This window comes from Hemitrygon akajei, chromosome 11 (genome assembly GCF_048418815.1).
Source record: "Hemitrygon akajei chromosome 11, sHemAka1.3, whole genome shotgun sequence".
In the NCBI taxonomy this organism is placed as follows: domain Eukaryota; kingdom Metazoa; phylum Chordata; class Chondrichthyes; order Myliobatiformes; family Dasyatidae; genus Hemitrygon; species Hemitrygon akajei.
The window spans coordinates 32,260,806-32,279,361 of record NC_133134.1 but is presented as its reverse complement, the minus strand read 5'-3'; the positions used below and the strand labels follow the sequence as shown (position 1 = coordinate 32,279,361).

Sequence of the window (18,556 nt, the reverse complement as noted above, 5' to 3'; positions counted from 1 at the left end):
ACTACCTTTGAAATTGCTGAAAATGTGACTCACGAAGAAGGCCAAGCCCAGTGCTCTTCTACAGTCAAATGGAAATGGTACATAGCAAATTGGGCAGAGAAAAGCCCCAATGAGGTGAACCACCCCCATGAGCAAGTTATGGCCCTACCCGTCGATGACCTCAGCACCTCTAATGAGGTTGCACACCTCAACTCCTAACCTATTCAATGGGACAAATTATTTGACCTAACCCTGGAGGAGTAACAGCATGCGTGGTTCACCGATGGCTCCAGCCATTGGCAGAGTGGGCAACAGTGGTTGGAGGCTACTGCCCTCCACCCTGCAACGGGGAAAAGTGGTAACAACAGAGGGTGAGGGAGGATCCAGCCTGCTGGCAGAACTCTGGCCGTGATCCTGTCCCAAGGCGACCTGGCTCAAATATACACCGACCTCTGGGCCGTGGCGAAAGGGACAGATGAATAGATATCCCACTGGCTCTGTGGCATATAAATTACAAAGGGATACAGAAATAGCCATAATCATGGGGGAATTCAATGTGCAGGCGGATTGGGAAAATCAGGCTGGTGCTGGATCCAAGCAGATGGCTTGTTAGAGCAGCTTGTGGTTGAACCTACTAGATGAAAGGCAATTCTGAACTGGGTGTTGTGTAATGAACCACATCTGGTTAGGGAGGTAAGAGTTAAAGAAACCCTTAGGAGGCAGTAATCATAATATGACAGAATTCACCTTGCAGTTTGAGACGGAGAAGAAAAGGTCAGGTGTATCAGTATTACAGCAGAGTAAAAGGAACTATAACCGCATGACAGCGGAGCTGGTCAAAGTTGACTGGAAGGGGATACAGGCAAGGATGACAGCACAGCAGCATTAGCTGGACTTTCTGAAGGCAATTCAGGATAGATACATCTCAAAAGATGAATAAGCATTCTGAAGGAAAGATGAGGCAACCATGGCTGACAAGGAAAATCACAGACAGAATAAAAGGAAAAGAGAGCAGGTATAATAGAGCAACAATTAGTAGGTGTTAGAAGATTATGAAGCTTTTAAAAAAACATTGGATGGCAAGTAAAAAGCCAGAAGGAGAGAAAAGATGAAATATGAAGGTAGGCTAGCCAATACTATCAAAGAGGATACCAAAAGCTTTTTTCAGATAAATTAAAAGTAAAAGAGAGATACGAGTAAGTATTGGACCACTATCAGTAAGCCGGAAGTTTGAGAGTGTCAGGGAGCAGAAGTGAGTGCAATTGCTATTACTAGGGAGAAGACGCTTGGAAAGCTGAAAGGTCTGCAGGTAGTTAAGTCACCTAAACCAGTGGACTACACCCCAAGGTTCTGACAGAGGTGGCTGAAGAGATTGTTGCGGTATAAGTAATGATCTTTCAAGAATCACTAGATTATGGAATAGATCCAGAGTACTGGAAAATTGCAGATGTCACTCTACTCTTCAAGAAGGGAAAGAGGCAGAGAAGCAGAAGAAAGGAAGCTATAGTCAGCTGGCCTGACTTCAATGGTTGAGAAGATGTTGGAGTCCAATATTAAGGATGAAGTTTCAGGGAATGTGGAGCCACATGATAAACTAGGCCAAAGTCAGCATGGTTTCCTTAAGGGGATCTTGCCTGATAAATCTGTTAGAAGTCTTAAAAGAAATAACAAGCAGAATAGACAAGAGAGTTACTGCCAAAGGGTCTTGGCCAAAAACGTTGACTGTACTCTTTTCCATAGCTACTGAGTTCCTTCAGAATGTTGTGTGTGTTGCTTGGATTTCCAACATCTGCCGATTTCTCTTGTTTAACAGTCAGTTGATGTTTTTTACTTGGAATTTTAGAAAGCCTTGGACAAGTTGCTGCACATGAGGTTACATAACAAGAGCCTATGGTATTACAGGAAAGATACTAGCATGGATAGATGATTGGCTGAGAAATGGGGACTTGGAAGTCCTTATGCAGAATTCTCTAAAGGTTAACTTGTAGGTTGAGTCAGTGATAAGGAAGGCAAATACGATGTTAGCATTCATTTTGAGAGGAATAGTTAAGTGCAAGGATGAGATGCTGAGGCTTTATAAGGTATTGGTCAGACTGTACTGGAGCAATTTTGAGCCAATTGAAGTGCTGGCACTGGAGAGAGTCCAATGGAGAATGCTTCCGGGAATGAAAGGTTTAACTAAGAGCATTTGGTGGCTCTGGGCCTCTCCTCACTGGAGTTTAGAAGAATGAGGCGGCATTTCATTGAAGCCTATCAATATTGAAAGGGCTAGACAGAGTGGATGTAAAGAGGATGTTTCCTACAGCGGGTGAGTCTAGGACCCAAAGGCACAACCTCAGAATAAAGGAACATCCATTTAGAACACAGATCAGGAGAAATTTCTTCAGCCAAGGTGTAGTGAACCTGTGAAATTCATTGCCACAGATGGCGGTGGAGACCAAGTCACTGAGTATAGTTAAAGCGGAGGTTGATAGGTTCTTGATCAGTCAAGGAATCAAAGGTTATGCGGAGAAGGCAGGAGAATGGGGTTGAGAGGGATAATAAATCAACCATGATGGAATGCTGGAGCATATCAATTGGCCAGATGACTTAATTCTGCTCCTATGTCTTATAGTCTTATAATTAAAGGCTCCCACCCACCTGGACATTCTCCCCTTTCCCATTGGACAGAAAGCACAGGCCTCAAGAACAGTTATAAGACTGTTGAATTGTTCCCTAATATGATAAGGCAGACTCTTGACCTCACAATGTACCTTGCTATGATGTTATTCTCTACCTGCACTGCACTCTCTGTAGCTGTTACACTTTATTCTGCATTCTGCTATTGTTTTACCTTGCTCTGCCTCAATACACTGTAGATAATCTGTATGAACAGTATATGTAAGACAAGCTTTTCACTTTACCTCAATACATGTGATAATAATAAAATTAACAGAAGGGCTACACGGCAATAGCTATGTAAATCTTCAAAAAGCCTCAATATTAAACACCACTAAAATAGTACGAAGTCCCCTAGCCACTGACAAATGAGCATGCTTGGTTAATGCCCACACCTCAGGATTTACCTGCTTGAGCTGAGAAAAAAATATTTAAAATTTTTGTAACAACAACACAGGTCCACAATCCCTTATCTGAAATCCTTGGGGCCAGTTGCATTTCGGAATTCACCATTTTTCAGATTTCAGAATCCCTCCTTATTGGTTCCAGGACCCCCCCGTGGATACCAAAAAAACACATATGCTCAAGACCCTTATTTAACCTGTCTCAGTGCGGGTGGACTTTAGGACCCGGTGAAGCTGCGGACCTACGCACATCCTCCCATATACTTTAAATCATCTCTAGATTACTTATAATACCTAATACAATGTAAATGCTATGTAAATAGTTGTTATACTGTATTGTTTAGGGAATAATGACAAGAAAAATATTTTATTTCCAACAAAAACATTCAATAAAACATAAAAATATACAGCTTCAAACGAACCGAATCAAACACATGATAAATGACTTATTGGAATAAATGTAGAACGTCACTGTCACTATAAAACTTCAGTAACTTGTCTTTCTGTTTCTTTACATCATATACAGTGGTAGCTCCGACACCATGTTCTTCAGTAAGATGCTGCACAGACACACCATGATCAAGCTTCTGCAATAACTCCACTTCCTGTGTTATTGATGATGATAGATGCTTCCTTCTCTTTTTCTCATTGTTACCCATAGCGGCATCTGCAGCTCTTTTTGACATTTTCACAGTGAAATTAAACACGAAGTCAACAGTGAGCACAAAATATCAGCAAACAGCAAATGCACATGTAACTAGTACGAGCGCTGAGCCACAACTGACATCTGGCAGCCTCTGCTAGTGCTGCCACGTCACACCTCAGTGACGTCAGCTGTTGACGAAAAAAAACTTTGGTTTTCGGAGCTTTTTGGATTTCAGAATTTCGGATAAGGGACTGTAGACCTGTTACAACAAAGCACTTCCTATTTCAGATGACCAACATCCCTCGGACAAAAAGGGATTAGGCATTATTCCACAAGTATTTTGAAAGTCATGTACAGCACCTGAAGGAATCAGGAACCCTTTCTCGAGTTGACCTTTATTGTAGCCAAGGTATAATAAAATCAATGAGTTGCATTAATTTAAGAAATAAATCAAGCACTTTCTATGCAGTAACTGCATATGCTTGGCTGATATAAATCACTGTAGTCTGATGTAATACACCTCACCTTACCATACCCTCTCTCCCTCTTCACTTATGCCAAAATCAACCTTTAAGTAAGGATCTCCTTGCTCAAGGAGAAAAAGAAAAGTCCATTCTTTGGAATGCAGGGGAATTCTTACTGTGATCCTGAACAATTACACAAAAACACAGGTGGTCACATCTTTCTTCACAATCACAAATGTCCACAAATAAATTTATCACAATAAGATCACTATGTCATTACACAACCAAGATCAGTAACTAACCATTTTCCAGGAGCCAGCACAGAGTATGTGCCATCACAAACAGGCACCTTTTTTGAAGACACCCCACCCATCAGTCAGATCCCCTCCCTGAAACTGGAAGCAACAACAGAACCAGAATCAGAATCAGGTTTATTATCACCGGCAGGACTCGTCAGAGAAAGCCACTGTTGTGGAGAGTGCAAATACGAAGAAAAGAGTCCATGCTGCGCCTTAGCCTAGCACATACACCTGATAAGCATAATGTCAACATTGCCAGGCAGGGATAATGGGAATTACTGAGGTGGGGGGCAGAAGAGGAAGAACTTGTGGCAGAACTGCTCTGTCACAGACAAACTATCTTTCAGGAAAGGTACTATAACATTATATCAATCCTCCTTGATCTTGAATTAACATACAATCATCTATAATCACATGCTAACCCATACAAGCTTTCCAGCCTTAAGGTGCAGGTTTTGACTTGCAGATGACTTTGCTCATGAGATATGACATAGTGGAAAAAAGTCTGAATCGTTATCTGGAATCGTTACCAAGAGTAAATATAAACCACATACCATATGTTTAATGCAGGAGTTGGCAACCTTTTTGCCACTGTGGACTGGATCGCATATTAATGAATGGACGGTGGGTCAGATAAATGCCATAAAAATACTTGAATTATGGGAATTATCCATTTAAGTACATCTAGTTATGTTTAGCCTCAAATTAATGAATAATGCATGCTAGAAAATCATTTGTGTTTAAGGTTGCCTACCCCTGATTTAATGTTTACATTTAAAATTAATGGAAACAATCATTAAAATAAATACCGACCAAGAATAATGGAAGCTATGATTAGCAGTAAAAGAAAAATAGTAACAGAAAATTGAGAATGTCTGTGCACCCAAATTCAAAGTACAGTGGACTCCAGTTAAATGGGTCATATGTTAATCGGGGCAGCCGCTTATTTAGGCTAACGCTTAAAGAACGAAAACTACATTGAGAAAATAGCTGGAATTCCCATTGTTTATTTGGGATACTATACCACTTGGGGCAGAAGCCTGTTACTAAACAGTTTCTAACAAGCATCAGTCACGTGCACTGTGTGGTCATTAGACGCTTTACTGTGCTTGGAATGAACAGTTTTTAAATGGCATCAGTTGTGTGTGTTTTCAAAAACCAGTGACTTCTGTCACTAATAGTTGGAAAGAAATGCAGTAGGACAATTCAGAACTGTTTTGCTCACTGAGTTTTCAAGCATCCAGCTTTGGAGATGCAAGAAATGACTGGGAGCGAAAATGAAATGATTTCATTGCTTCAACAAATTAGAAACTACAGAGAATTTGAGATATTGACAATTTTGAATGTACAATGAAAATGAGCATTTGGAGGATGCAATTGTCAAAAGGATTGTGAAGGCATTTCATTATCTACATTATGTGTCTGAGCTGACTTAGTTCATATACAGTCAATCAAAAGTACACTGGATGAATTCCGCTATCGATAAATATTAGGAACTAATAGCTTTATAGTACTGTAGTATTGTTGATACCACATTTCTTTTAAATATACAAGTTGGTACTTGGTTAAATGATAGCTTGTCTTTTTTTAAATACCTTTTTAACTATTTCCATGAAACTTTGGCTAATTGGGGTAGCAGCTTAATTGGGCCAAATGTACTGGTCCTGATGTGTCCCAAATCCATTGTATTGAAAATAAACGGTAGAGAAGCCAACGGAATGTTAGAGATTGCACTATAAGCTCACAGATGACAATGATTAGTTGGTAGGTCAAACTACAGCAAAGTATTACTCATAAATTAAATACCGGTAGTTCTATGATAGACATTGCATTATCTGCATTGACTGTATCAAATATATTATATTTGCTTGCAATACATCCATGTTAGCAGTTTTTTAATTCCAAACATTGTCAGCAATGTGTTTGTGAAGTTATACAGACCTAATTCCTCAGTACTTATGGAGGAAGGACCATACACTGTGCCCTTTACACAGGGCTTTGAGACAGTGTATGTCTGACTGAGCAGGTACTCCCGGACTCGATGGCATTTGTTTGCAGACATCTCACACAGTAGCACCAACAAACCACAGGAAGACTTTAATGCGGCACTCAGAGTTGATGTTTCAGCAGCAGCAGTATAGTGCAAAGCAAAGAGGCTTGAAGAGCACAAGAAATGGCAGCTGTAGAGCATGTTTCCTTTTGCAATTTTGCCATCCAAGATAGTCATAGCAGATCCTCTATCTCATGCATGCTTCCATCTGACTTGTACTTCAACTTCCAATGCACAGATATCTCCTTTGACCTTTCTCATGCCCTTTTTAGAATTGTGTCCTCCCATTTATATTGCTTATCTTTCTACCAAAATGTAACCTTTCCAATAACAAATTTCATTTGCCAATAAGCTGCCTATTCTACAAGCCTGAGGTGCTGGCAGTTTACTACACCTGCTAATTCGCAAATTTCATGTTCTTTACACTTAAGTTAAAAATATTAACACAGACAGTCCCCAAATTATGCAAGGATTCTTTTCATGATAATTGTACACAAGCCAAAAACAATATCTCCGAAAACCAAGATATTGCACTCTGACGTCACTCTACTTGCACTTGCACTCTACTTTAGCAACAAATTTCACTGGAAATATAATTAAATGATTATAAATTCTTTAATTGAATGCCCATTTAATAATATGCTCCATAACTGTATTGGTGAATTTAGTCTATTAACAAAGTCTGACTCCAGTTGAATGTTTGAATTAAGAAATTATATAGATGTTTTTGATTGTTTTGGGTTAAAATATTAAATTATTTCCTTATGATGTGATAATATTTCCAGTTCTCTTGTTTATGTGGACTGATAAAGATATGGAATAAGAGCATCCTCAGGCCAAGTCATTGGATGATTTAAGGCAGAGACTGACAGGTTATTGATTTGGTAAAGGAGTTAAAGGTTACAGGGTGAAGGTGGGTGAATGGGGTCAAAAATAAAAATTGGCCAGGATTGAATGGTGAAGCAGACTTGATAGACCAGATAGCCTATTTCTGCTCCAATGTCTTACGGTCTCAAATTTCCACACACATGATTACTCTGTTATTTGCATTCTAGTGGGTCATTGAGAAAGGAAGAAGTCACTTGAATTCTGGTTTGAGAGAATAAAGTTTAACACCCTTTATATGTTGTAGCATATATTCCCCAAAAGGATGAACAGCAGCTAAATTTATTTTTGACATGGGAGAACTTACAGAAAATGAATCTCCACCAGTCAGATCTTCAGTAGCCTAGGGTTTGCTTGTACATAAGGAAGAACAATATTTATCCCTGGAGAACTCTACCATACACTTCCTTCCCATCTGAAAAACATTTCACTATGCTGTTTCCTGTAACCTAGATAATTCTCTTCCTTTGTTGCTGCAGTCCCTTTTATTCCATGGCCTTTTTTCCTGATGACTTTTAGAAAAACTACAGGCTACTTCTACAGAATCTCCCTCAAAAACCTCTATTACATTATTAAAAAGTGAGTAAGACATGTTCTGCCTTTAACAAACCTATGCTGGCATTTTCTAGGCAAGTAAACTATGCAGAGAAGCTAGAAAATACTCAGTGCTCACAAGAGTCTATAGTAGGGTAAACAAAGGAGGAACTGGGGGAAAATAATTAATCCATTCAGCATCTTGACTTCTTAATTAGCATAATGAAAAGCAGAGAAAATAGACATGGACAACAGGGCAGAGTATTAATACAGAACCTTTAGACTTAATTGCAAATGCAGTGTGTGCACACCATACACAGAAAATAGAATTAATTAGCTACTTAAATTGCATTGGGGGGGTTCAGCACTTACTAATTCACATAAGAAAACTGTACACATAACTCTATTCAAATCAAAGTAGATTATTCATCACTGCTGACCTTCCAACATTTCAATCATTCTCAGCATCATGACTAAAACTGATCATGCCACATTTCAACACATTATATCCTTTCACATCCTAATTATAGAATTTTCCCTTATACTCTTTGCCCTTCAATCACAGTAGACAAAAAGAGCTTTGTGTTATCTTAACAATAGTGACTGTTTCAAAAGGCAATATTTCAATGTGACAAGGATTGCATAAAAAGATAAGCATTATTAAAACAGTAAATCACTGTCACAGTGAGCAATCATTGAATGCTGCTAGAAAACATTTTCCAAGGCCAGGTATAATCTATCCATCTAGAAGGAATCCAGTCATCAACTATGATAGATATGAGTTATTAAATAAAATTTTCACTGTATTTTTTTTAATTACCAGATCTGGTGTTGCTTTGGTAGAACATTAGAAAATGTCTAACAAAAATAGAATGGTCCATCAATTCTTAGATAAGCCTCAACTTGTCCCTCTGTTTTGTATGCATAAGCAATTTTTCTACTTTATCAAGTAGCCAAGTATGAGTGGTATAGCACTGAAGTTAAAAAAAGTGGATAGATCATCCTTAGTGATTTCTTAAACAAGAATGTCATCAGCAGCTATAGGTATCTCACCAACTGATCCATAAGTGCAGAATTTGGTGGGTGGTGTAAATAGAGGAGAAAGAAGCAATTTTAACATGTCTAATATCAGTTATTTTAATTCACTCACATTATTCTGAAATATGCTAGTGCTCAGATCATCAAATTCAAATCCAACTTTATATAAAATGCATTGCACGCAACAAAAATTCAGATTTTGAGTGGCTAGAATGAAGGAGAAAACTAAACCTTCATCCTTTCCTTGACCTCAAATGTTGTCATTATTTCTCTTTCCACAGTCACTGCCCAACCTGCTAAATGTTTCCGGCATTTTCCTGTTTTAATTTCACGATTTCCAGATCTGCAGATTTTTGATTTATGATTAAGATTAGATGAACAGAATAATTTTGCACACATTTTTATTCATTATGAAATGACCAAGAATGATTTTCTTCCCATTTGGGAGTTCACTGTACACAAATAGACTTACATATAACAGTGACTACAAAATTCTTCATGAGCTACAAAATGCTTTGGGGCATTCAAAGACAGTGAAAGATACAATAAAATTACAAGGGTCTCTGTATTTCAGGAAACAGATACATTTTTACATCTAATCAATTTATTTATTAGCTATAGATTTAATAAACTTTGACCTTAAAGCTCCAAATACGAGAATTTATTTTCTGCCACTACTCTAAGAAACCCTTGACATTCAATGACTTTGCAGAATAGTTTTTGTTCTTCCTATTTCAGAATGAAGACTTATTTTATTGTTCACCTACACTTTTTCCAACTAATCTATGTGAGATTCCAACTATCGTGTGCCAACATCATTTGAACATCCACTACTAAAAACACAAAAATGCATTGCATATATAGAGGACAGCCAGTTGTGCCTGTACCAGGCAAAGAACGAGGCATTTAGGTATTCCCGCATTCTAACTACAATCCATAGACTCCACTTTTGAAATCCTGTAAACTGTCATCCAGTATTTGTTAACTGTAATGGCAATGTTGCCACCACCACCTTTCAAGCATTAGGATGAATTAAAATCTCTCTACTTTCCAAATCATCTAGAAAATGGAAGCACATGAATTCTGTAGATGCTGGAAATCTAGAGCAACACATACAAAATGCTGGAAGAACTCAGCAGGCCAGGCAGCATCTATGAAAATGAATAAACAGTTGACGTTTCAGGTTGGGACCTCTCATATAGAAATTAGCTTAATTCTAGTTCCCCTACTTACTGATCTCTCTTAGTAGATATGATTCCTTATTACTTGGCCTGAAAAGCCACTCATAATTTTACACACCTACAATTCAAGGTTATCTCAGCTGCTTAGCTACCAATATTCACCACATTGGAAACCTAACAACTCCTCCAGATCATTATAATTCTCCAGCCTCAACAGATTCTTGTCAGTCCCTGGGAAGTTGTTGTTATATCCTTCATATAGTGATGTGACAAGAATTGTATTAGTGATTCAGCTGTTTGCTAACCAATGCTTTACACAATTCTGGCAAATCAATTCTCTGATTCTTGTACACTATAGCTTGCCAAGAACGTCAAATTTTCGCCTTGTTCGACATTGTCTTCTTGTTCTACTATCTTCATGCAACTGTGGATATGATTTCTAAAATTCTATTTGGTATCAATCTTTCTCCTTTCTTGCCATATTTACCTTCATCAAACACAATATCCCATTTTTCCAGGTCCACTGGCCACCACTCTTGCTCACCTCTGCAGTCCACTGCTATTCTCCTGCAGCAAAGAAATTTATTACCAAAATTTCATTTTGTTTGAACCTGGCAATCTATCCTGTTTAAGAAAAATCTTGTCTCTCTTCATTTTGAACATACTTGTCTGCCACCTTTACATTGAACTTTGTCTCCAATTAGATCTTTACAATTCTCCCTTCCACATTTTTATAAACAGCATGGCCTTCCTCAATCTCACCTGCCAATGCTTCTTCTGTGCACCTACTCTGTATTATTAATTTCTACGTTTCCCTCCATACCTTTGATATATTAAGATTCTACAGTTCTCAGCTCCTCCTTGGACACCTCACCTGTTGCACACCTGCCCTTCCCCAATCCTCTCCTATTTTGTTTGCCCTCAATATTCTATGGCTTCTAGATAGAAGAAATTATTTCCATATGTATAACAATTACATCACTCTAATAATTTTTTTAAATCAAAAAATGTTAATTTACTTACTTCTTTGAAAGGCTTTTTAAAAAAAAATTTCTAACCATGGCTTTACTCGCAAGCAGTTGTTTTCAGCTGCCTTTGCTAACATTCCTTGTAGTACCCACATCCATCAAGCAAAGTAACTACAGTTTTAATTAGACACATTTTTGTCAGGATCCAACTGGGAAACAAACACCACCATATCCTCGTCTGAGCATGCATAAAGAAACATGAATAATATTTTGAATAATGGTGCAGGTGGAAACCAAAAGGGGTGAAAATTATGAAACACTACCAGAAAACTAAGGACACTCAACAAGTGGAAAGGAATGGAATAGACTAGACTACACTAAGCCATTGCTCCACTCTAATCATTTTTTTAAAAATTGGTCATTTATTCAATTCTTTGAAAAGCTCCTACTTTTCTAACAATGACTTACAATCATTTACACAGATTTACTGAATGGGAACAACATTCAGCGTCATATAGGTTACCTACAAATAAACTGAAGTTACCCCAGCTGCTTTTTCCCACTCATCACATGTTTCAGGCTTTACAATTAAAGCATTACTTCATGTTAATTTATTCAATCAAGCCCTTTAATCATCTTATCTAAATTAGATTTCTTTTTAATCATCTATTTTGAAATCCAGTGTATGCAATTTAACATCATCTGCTCTACGGCCCCAAAGTCAATGGACTTTTCCTAAGATTTAGAAATGACCTTAGTATTCTGGTAGGAATCCAATCAATGATCTGTCCAGTTATAACATAATTTGCATCCCTTTATATTCCAACCTGGTGTTAAACATTAATAATCTAAAGATCTTTATAATCATGTTTTGTTCCTACGTGATGGTTTCCCGAGATTTCTCCATTTGAATCTCCCACGCTCTATGTTTGTCAGTTCTGAGCTTCTCCTCAGTAAGGAAATACTCTGATCCATTTTTTTTAGTTCTAAAAATGAAAAGGTGACTTCATACTTAAGTGTTTACCTGACTTCCTTAACATTTCTTTGCTGTATTCTGCTCTACTTGCTGTGCCACTGAACTTGGAGTGGACAGGAAAATAGACAGATGAATCTCTACTCCTTCAACCATGTCATCTATAACCATGGTGAAACAGTAAAATTCTCATCCTTGGAGCCTCCCACTCATTATTTTGAATGCATCGTTATTATAAAGAAATGGATTATCCAAGTCCCTAGAGAGTAGAGTTGTTTTTAAAATGAGCTTGAGAAAAATTATCAATTTCCATTCTTGGCTTTAACTGCAGCTTCCTCAACTAGATAAATACATTTAAATTTTTAGTTTGGAATGCAAGAACTGAAGCACTGACTGTCATTGTGGACTTTAACTTTAAATAGTAAAATATGGAATCTGGAAGAGGGAATATAATCCCTTTTGAGATCTCTGCAATCTCTTGGCAATTGAAGATTTTCTCTGAAATTACTAACCAATTAGATTACATGGTTGCTTGTGCAACAGTCAGAAATTACTTGCATTGTTATCAGCTTAATTGAAACTTAACCTTTACTGCGTGCCCAAGCAATCGGATATTCTTTCTCCTTAATTATAGGACAGTGCACTTCATACATAACATTATTTTTTTCAATTAAGCTACTTACAGAAGTTAGCTCCACTGTAAAGAAATCTCATCAAATTTGGTAATATGCTTTAAAATTTTGTGGAGTGTTCTGTGAGGAATTCATCTTGCAGTGGTTTATCCCCATATTGTTGTTAACAATGTGTACTATGACCACTATCTAATTATCTTCCCTTTTTAAGATGCTCTACGGCTTTTCCAAGAGATCTTTAATCCTCACATCATGGTGCAACCTACTATTGTGGAATCATATCTCCAATCACAAAGCCACCTGTTAAAAACAGAACCTTCAATTAGAATAGCTCTGCTACCATTTTTGACTCCCGGGCACCAGTCATTACATGACATAAAGCGGATACTTGCTGCGCTTCCCAAGAAGCTATCACCTCCAAAAATATCCAAGCCAGAGACTCATATAGAGAGCACTGCCATTGAGAATTCCTGCAAAAACCTGCCATCTTCTACCATCCCTGTGGTGTGACCACCTTATGAAATGTGCCAATATCTCAACCTTATGGGCTTTCTGCAGTGAGTCATCTGCAGATCCATTTCCAAAAGGCCCTCACCTGGTACCTGCTGCTGAGTATGTTTTCTGCATATGTGGTCAGTATGGACACTGGAAATGTTCATAATTTTGCACACTGTGCAGGAGCAGCATTTTACAGGTCCAAGCTCTCTAACTACCCTTAAATTATCCTACCTACTTCCTTTTCTTTAAATAAAGAAAAGCAATTACATTGGGAGACCAGATTTCATTCTAAGCACTACCCAATATAGTGTAAAGTTCAGACAACTTAAGCTGCTGAGAACTTACGGAAATAGTTCAATGTTACAATCTGGAATTCATGGCACTGAACGGAGGTGAAAAGATATATCTTTTCCATATATGCTGCCCGGCCTCCTGGGTTTCTCCAGCATTTTGTGTGTGTTGTTTGTATTTCCAGCATCTGCAGATTTTCTGTACTTTGTGGGTTGACTTTTAGGACCAACGCACAACTCTGATGAAGGATCTCAGCCTAAAAAGTTGACTGTTTATTCTTCTCCATAGTTGTTGCCTGACCTGCTGAGTTCCTCCAACATTTTGTGCCTGTTGGAATGGAATATATTGCAGGGCACTGGAGTATTTTGTACATCAACCTTTTGAGATTTTAGCTTTCACTGTCAACCAAATAGAATGAGTGTGCACCAAATGGCTGGCAAAGGATGCAAATAACTACAAATATTCTATATCACCTGAGAGACTGCACATTCAAGAAAGTGTTTATTAATGGCCAAATTCTACTAACTAATCATAGTTTATAAACAGAATTAAGAAAGAAACTCCATGTGTTTTATGAATCTCCCACAGGTCTTCACAACTGAGGACGCAATAGAAAATAATATTTTTCATCAGTCCCTCCTGGGAAGAAGGAAAAAAAAGGGAGGCATGAAAATTCCAAAAAGAATATGTTTTTAAAGCTACTGTGGAAAACATTTAGTGAAAAGACCACTAAAGCAAAAAGAGAATTTTCAAGTACACCATGAAAAGACAATTGCTAGAAATTATGCATTTGAAGATTCAACAAAGAGCCAATCATTGAAAAGATGGGAGTACTGACAAATGTAAAAACAGAAACAATCTGTTTCTGAGAAAGTGAAATAAGTTCTTGCAGTCTGGAATGATAACCCATGCTTGACCTACTTTAGAGCTGCATTCAGACATTTCCTTGCTATCACTACAGTAAGAAGTACTGTTCTTACACAAAACCAAATATAGATTCAGAGATTTCTAAGATAAGTGCTATTGATAGTGGAGGGTCTCTAAAAACAGATGCCAACTTAGCAAGTTGAGAGAGACTAGAGTGAGCAACTGGATTTCATTCTCTGTTTTCATTGTCTTGTTTCAATAAAAAATATGATAGAATGGGATGGTGCAAATGCTTTGATATTGCTGTCTTAACATCAAACAAATGCCACTGTGACAATCGTCAATGACTTCATGGTTTTTCTGTATTTTACAACAATCTGAAAAAGACAAACCTCAGACTTGTATTCTGCATACATACTTTGATAATAAAAATGAACCTTTGAACTGCAGTATATTCTGTTATGTATAGTTCCCATTAACCATATTGAAATGGAAATTATTTTAGTAAAGGCAATTGTTTAGTGTGGCAAAATATAAAAGCAAGAAATAAAAGTCCATATATGTATTTTGCTCATTAAGAACTACATCTTTCAAGCATTCTTAAGTTCAATTAGTTGAACAGTTTATTTTGAAAAATGCACAGCAAATGAACTCCTGAGAAACTGGTTGCTTAAACTAGCTGCATATAGCAACAACCCTACTCCCATGCATGATGAGAAAGATAGCAATTACCTTATCAATCAATGCCAATGGCCACATAGACTAAGTGCTGGAGACTGACATTTTGCATATAATTATCTTTCACCCATTCCTTTCATCTATTTAATTTATTTATATTGTGTTCATTGGTTCATGTTGATTAAGTTTATCATAAATATTCTTACCAGCTTCCATTGGGCAAGTTGTGTTTTCTATAAAATCAACTGTTCAGACCTCATTAGGTACTGTGCTTTGAAATAAGAGGTTGCACAGTAATAGTACTATGTAGAAACGACAGGAAAAAATGTGTAATGACTTTCACTTAATTAGGATGTCACAAAGTGTTCCAAAATAATTGCTCGGAACAATGATCAATATTATTACTTATCACAAACGCCATGAGATTTATTTATTTCACCCCTTGACTAAAGTAATAACAGTATCACACTCTGCACACAGTGACACTAAATCCACAACCTCTTGTTCCGATAGAAAAATAAACCACTGAAGTGCCTAATAAAAATTATTTTTCAAACCTACTGAAAAGGAACAAAAATAATACAACAAAACAAATATACTGAATGCTAAAATACTCAGGGTCAGATAAGCATACTCAGCATAACCTTGCAGAGGGCCTGATTCAGATAAATCTATTTGCATCACTGCACTCAATTTACAAAATATATTTACAGTTTAATTCTAATTACATGGTTCAGTTGAGGACCTACTGCAACCGTGGTTTCTTTCCAGTGAGGTGCAGAAGTATCAATTAAAGTAACTAATACAGTGGATTCCAGTTAATCGGAACCAGTACATTTTGGCCCAATTAAGCCTCTAACACAATTAGCCAAAGTTTCATTGAAATATTTAAAAAACGTACAAAGAAAAGGCAAGCTGCCATTTAACTGAGTAAGAAATTATGTATTTAAATGAAATACAGAACAAACTAGAACACTGTCAATACTACTAAAGTACTATAAGTAACCTACACAAAATGCTGGAGGAACTCAGTAGCCCAGGCAGCATCTATGGCAACGAATAAACAGTCCTGAAGAAAGGGTCTTGGTCCAAAACATCAACTGTTTATTCATTTCCATAGATGCTCCCTAGCCTGTTGAGTTCCTCCAGCATTGTGTGTGTGTTGCTTTTGATCTCCAGCATCTGTAGACTTTCTCGTGTTTATGATAACAGAACTATAAAGCTATATTAGTTCCCAATAGTTATTGATAGAGAAATTCATCCAGTGGAACCTTCCATGTTCTTTTGATTGACTGCACCTGGAACAAAACCAGCACAGGCACCTGGTGCAGATAATGGTCTGCCTTCAAACAATACTTTGGACTACTACATCATTGCATGTTGATTGAGTAAGATTAAGTGTTGAGGGAGCAGGGAGGCTGCAGAAGGACTTACCGGTAGATTAGGAGAATGGACAAAGAAGTAGCAGATAAAATACAACCTCAGGGAGAGTATGGTCATGCACTTTGGTATAACAAATAAAATCATAAACTGTTTTCTAAATGGGGAGAAAATTCAAAACTCTAATGTGCAAAATCCTCACACAGGATTCCCAAAAGGCTAACTTGCAGGTTGAGTCAGACATGAGGAAGGCAAATGCAATGTTAGCATTCATTTTAAGAGGACTAGAATATAAAAACAAGGATATAAAGTTGAGGCATTATAAGCTGCTGCTGAGGACTCACTTGGACCACTGAGAGCAGGGCTGGCCCTTTATCTAAGAAAGGATGTGCTGACATTGGGAAGGGTTCAAAGGAGGTTTACGAGGATGATTCCAGGAATGAAATGCTTATCATATGAGAAGCATTTGATGGATCTGGGCCTGTACTTGCTGAAATTTAGAAGAATTAGGGAGTGGGGTGTCTCATTGAAATCTATTGAATGTTGAAAGGCTCTGATAATGTGGATGTTTCCTATAGTGGAGTAGTCTAGAGCAGGGGTTCCAAACCTCTGTTATGCCACGGACCCCTACCATTAACCCCAGATTGGGAACCCTGGAATAGAGCAACATCCATATAGAATGGAGATGATGAGCCAGAGGCTGATAAATCTGTGGAATTTGTTGTACAGGCGGCTGTAGAAGCCAGATCATTGGGTGCATTTAAGGCAGATGTTGATAGGTACTTGATTTGTCAGGATTTGAAAGATTATGAGAAGGCAGGAAAATGGGGTTGAGACTGAGAAAGGATCAGCCACGATGAAATGGCAGAGCAGACTCGATGGGCCGTCTCGTACTCTCAAGTCGCTTCACGCCACAGAAACCGACATAAGCACCAGCCTGATGAGCCTATATGGCTCGGGACAGACTTTAACATCAGGTAGGGAAGGGGAGAGGTAGAACGGGGAAGACAGTAGAAGATGGATGGAAACAGAAAAAAGACAAATGGAGTGAGATACAGGGGAGGGTTGTATGAAGGTGGGACAGAGCCACTGGGTGGAGATAAGCAGGAACACACATTGCTGGAATCTGATATTGGAACCGAATGGCAGATAGAGCAGAAGCAGATTGGTGGGGGAAAGTCTGTGGATGAATTACCGTAGGTTTATAGGAGTGGGAGGGGAAGGACAAAGATAGTGGGACTGGAGGAGGATGGATCCATTGCGTAGAGACTATTTGGTTAGTTCAAGATCACTTTGTTTTGTGTTTGTTACAAGTTCATAATCTCATTTTGAATAAACCAAATGCTTCTGCCTCCATGTTGTGATATTCCTGGTTTGGTCATCCTGGCATCTCCTTCTGGTTTGTTTTTAAACGGAGCTGAGTTTGTTTCCACTAAGGATGATTTATTTAATTAGTACAGCATTACCAGTTGGAATCATTTACCCAGCTCCTTGCAGCATGATCTATACTTCCAAGTCATTTCTGCACTGTACTGTTTTATTAAATTATTTTGCAATAATAATACACAAAAGCAGCATATAAAATCATTCATTTCCTCTATAAACTTGGCTCATTCTCTTTTGCTTTTTACTCAATAAAAGGGTTAGATGTGGCTTAGGACAAAGAGCTAATGGATTTTTACCCAGCCGGATACAGGTGGATACAAAACAACTGCTTAAAGAATTTATCCTTTACCACCACTAAGTATCTGGATTAAAATGTGGTCTGCATGCATATCTTCAAATAGCAAGCAGCACTTCAGTGGCATTTGTTTTGCAGGACAGAAACATCTATCCCAAAGATTTGGGCTCCCTTTCTAGAGATTGTAGAGGTTAGGGAACATTATTACAGTGCCAGTGACCCAGGTTCAATTCTGCCGCTTCTGTAAGGAGTTAATACGTTCCCCATGTGCTTCCTCAAACATTCCAAACAGGTATGGGTGAGTAGGTTAATTGGTCACATGGAAGTAATTAGGTGGTGTGGACTAGTTGGACTAGAAGGGCATGATACCAGGTTGCATCTCTAAATATTTTTTTTAATCTAAACAAGCCAGTTCTCTGACCCTCAATACAAGCACAATCTAATTGCAGG

The 18,556-nt window shown here is 37.9% G+C and overlaps 1 protein-coding gene across 3 annotated transcripts in view; it reads right to left on the bottom strand.

Annotated features, from left to right (window-relative positions):
* The window catches only part of carhsp1 (calcium regulated heat stable protein 1), a 69,016-nt gene that overhangs the window by 38,993 nt on the left and 11,467 nt on the right, over nucleotides 1–18,556 (bottom strand). Inside the window, exon 2 of one of the 3 annotated variants that reach the window (XM_073060586.1) lies at nucleotides 10,626–10,705. The exons of the other annotated variants lie outside the window; for them this stretch is intronic. The gene's annotated coding sequence lies outside the window, so the exon portion shown is untranslated. The remainder of the gene's footprint in view (nucleotides 1–10,625; nucleotides 10,706–18,556) is intronic. 3 annotated transcript variants of the gene reach the window in all.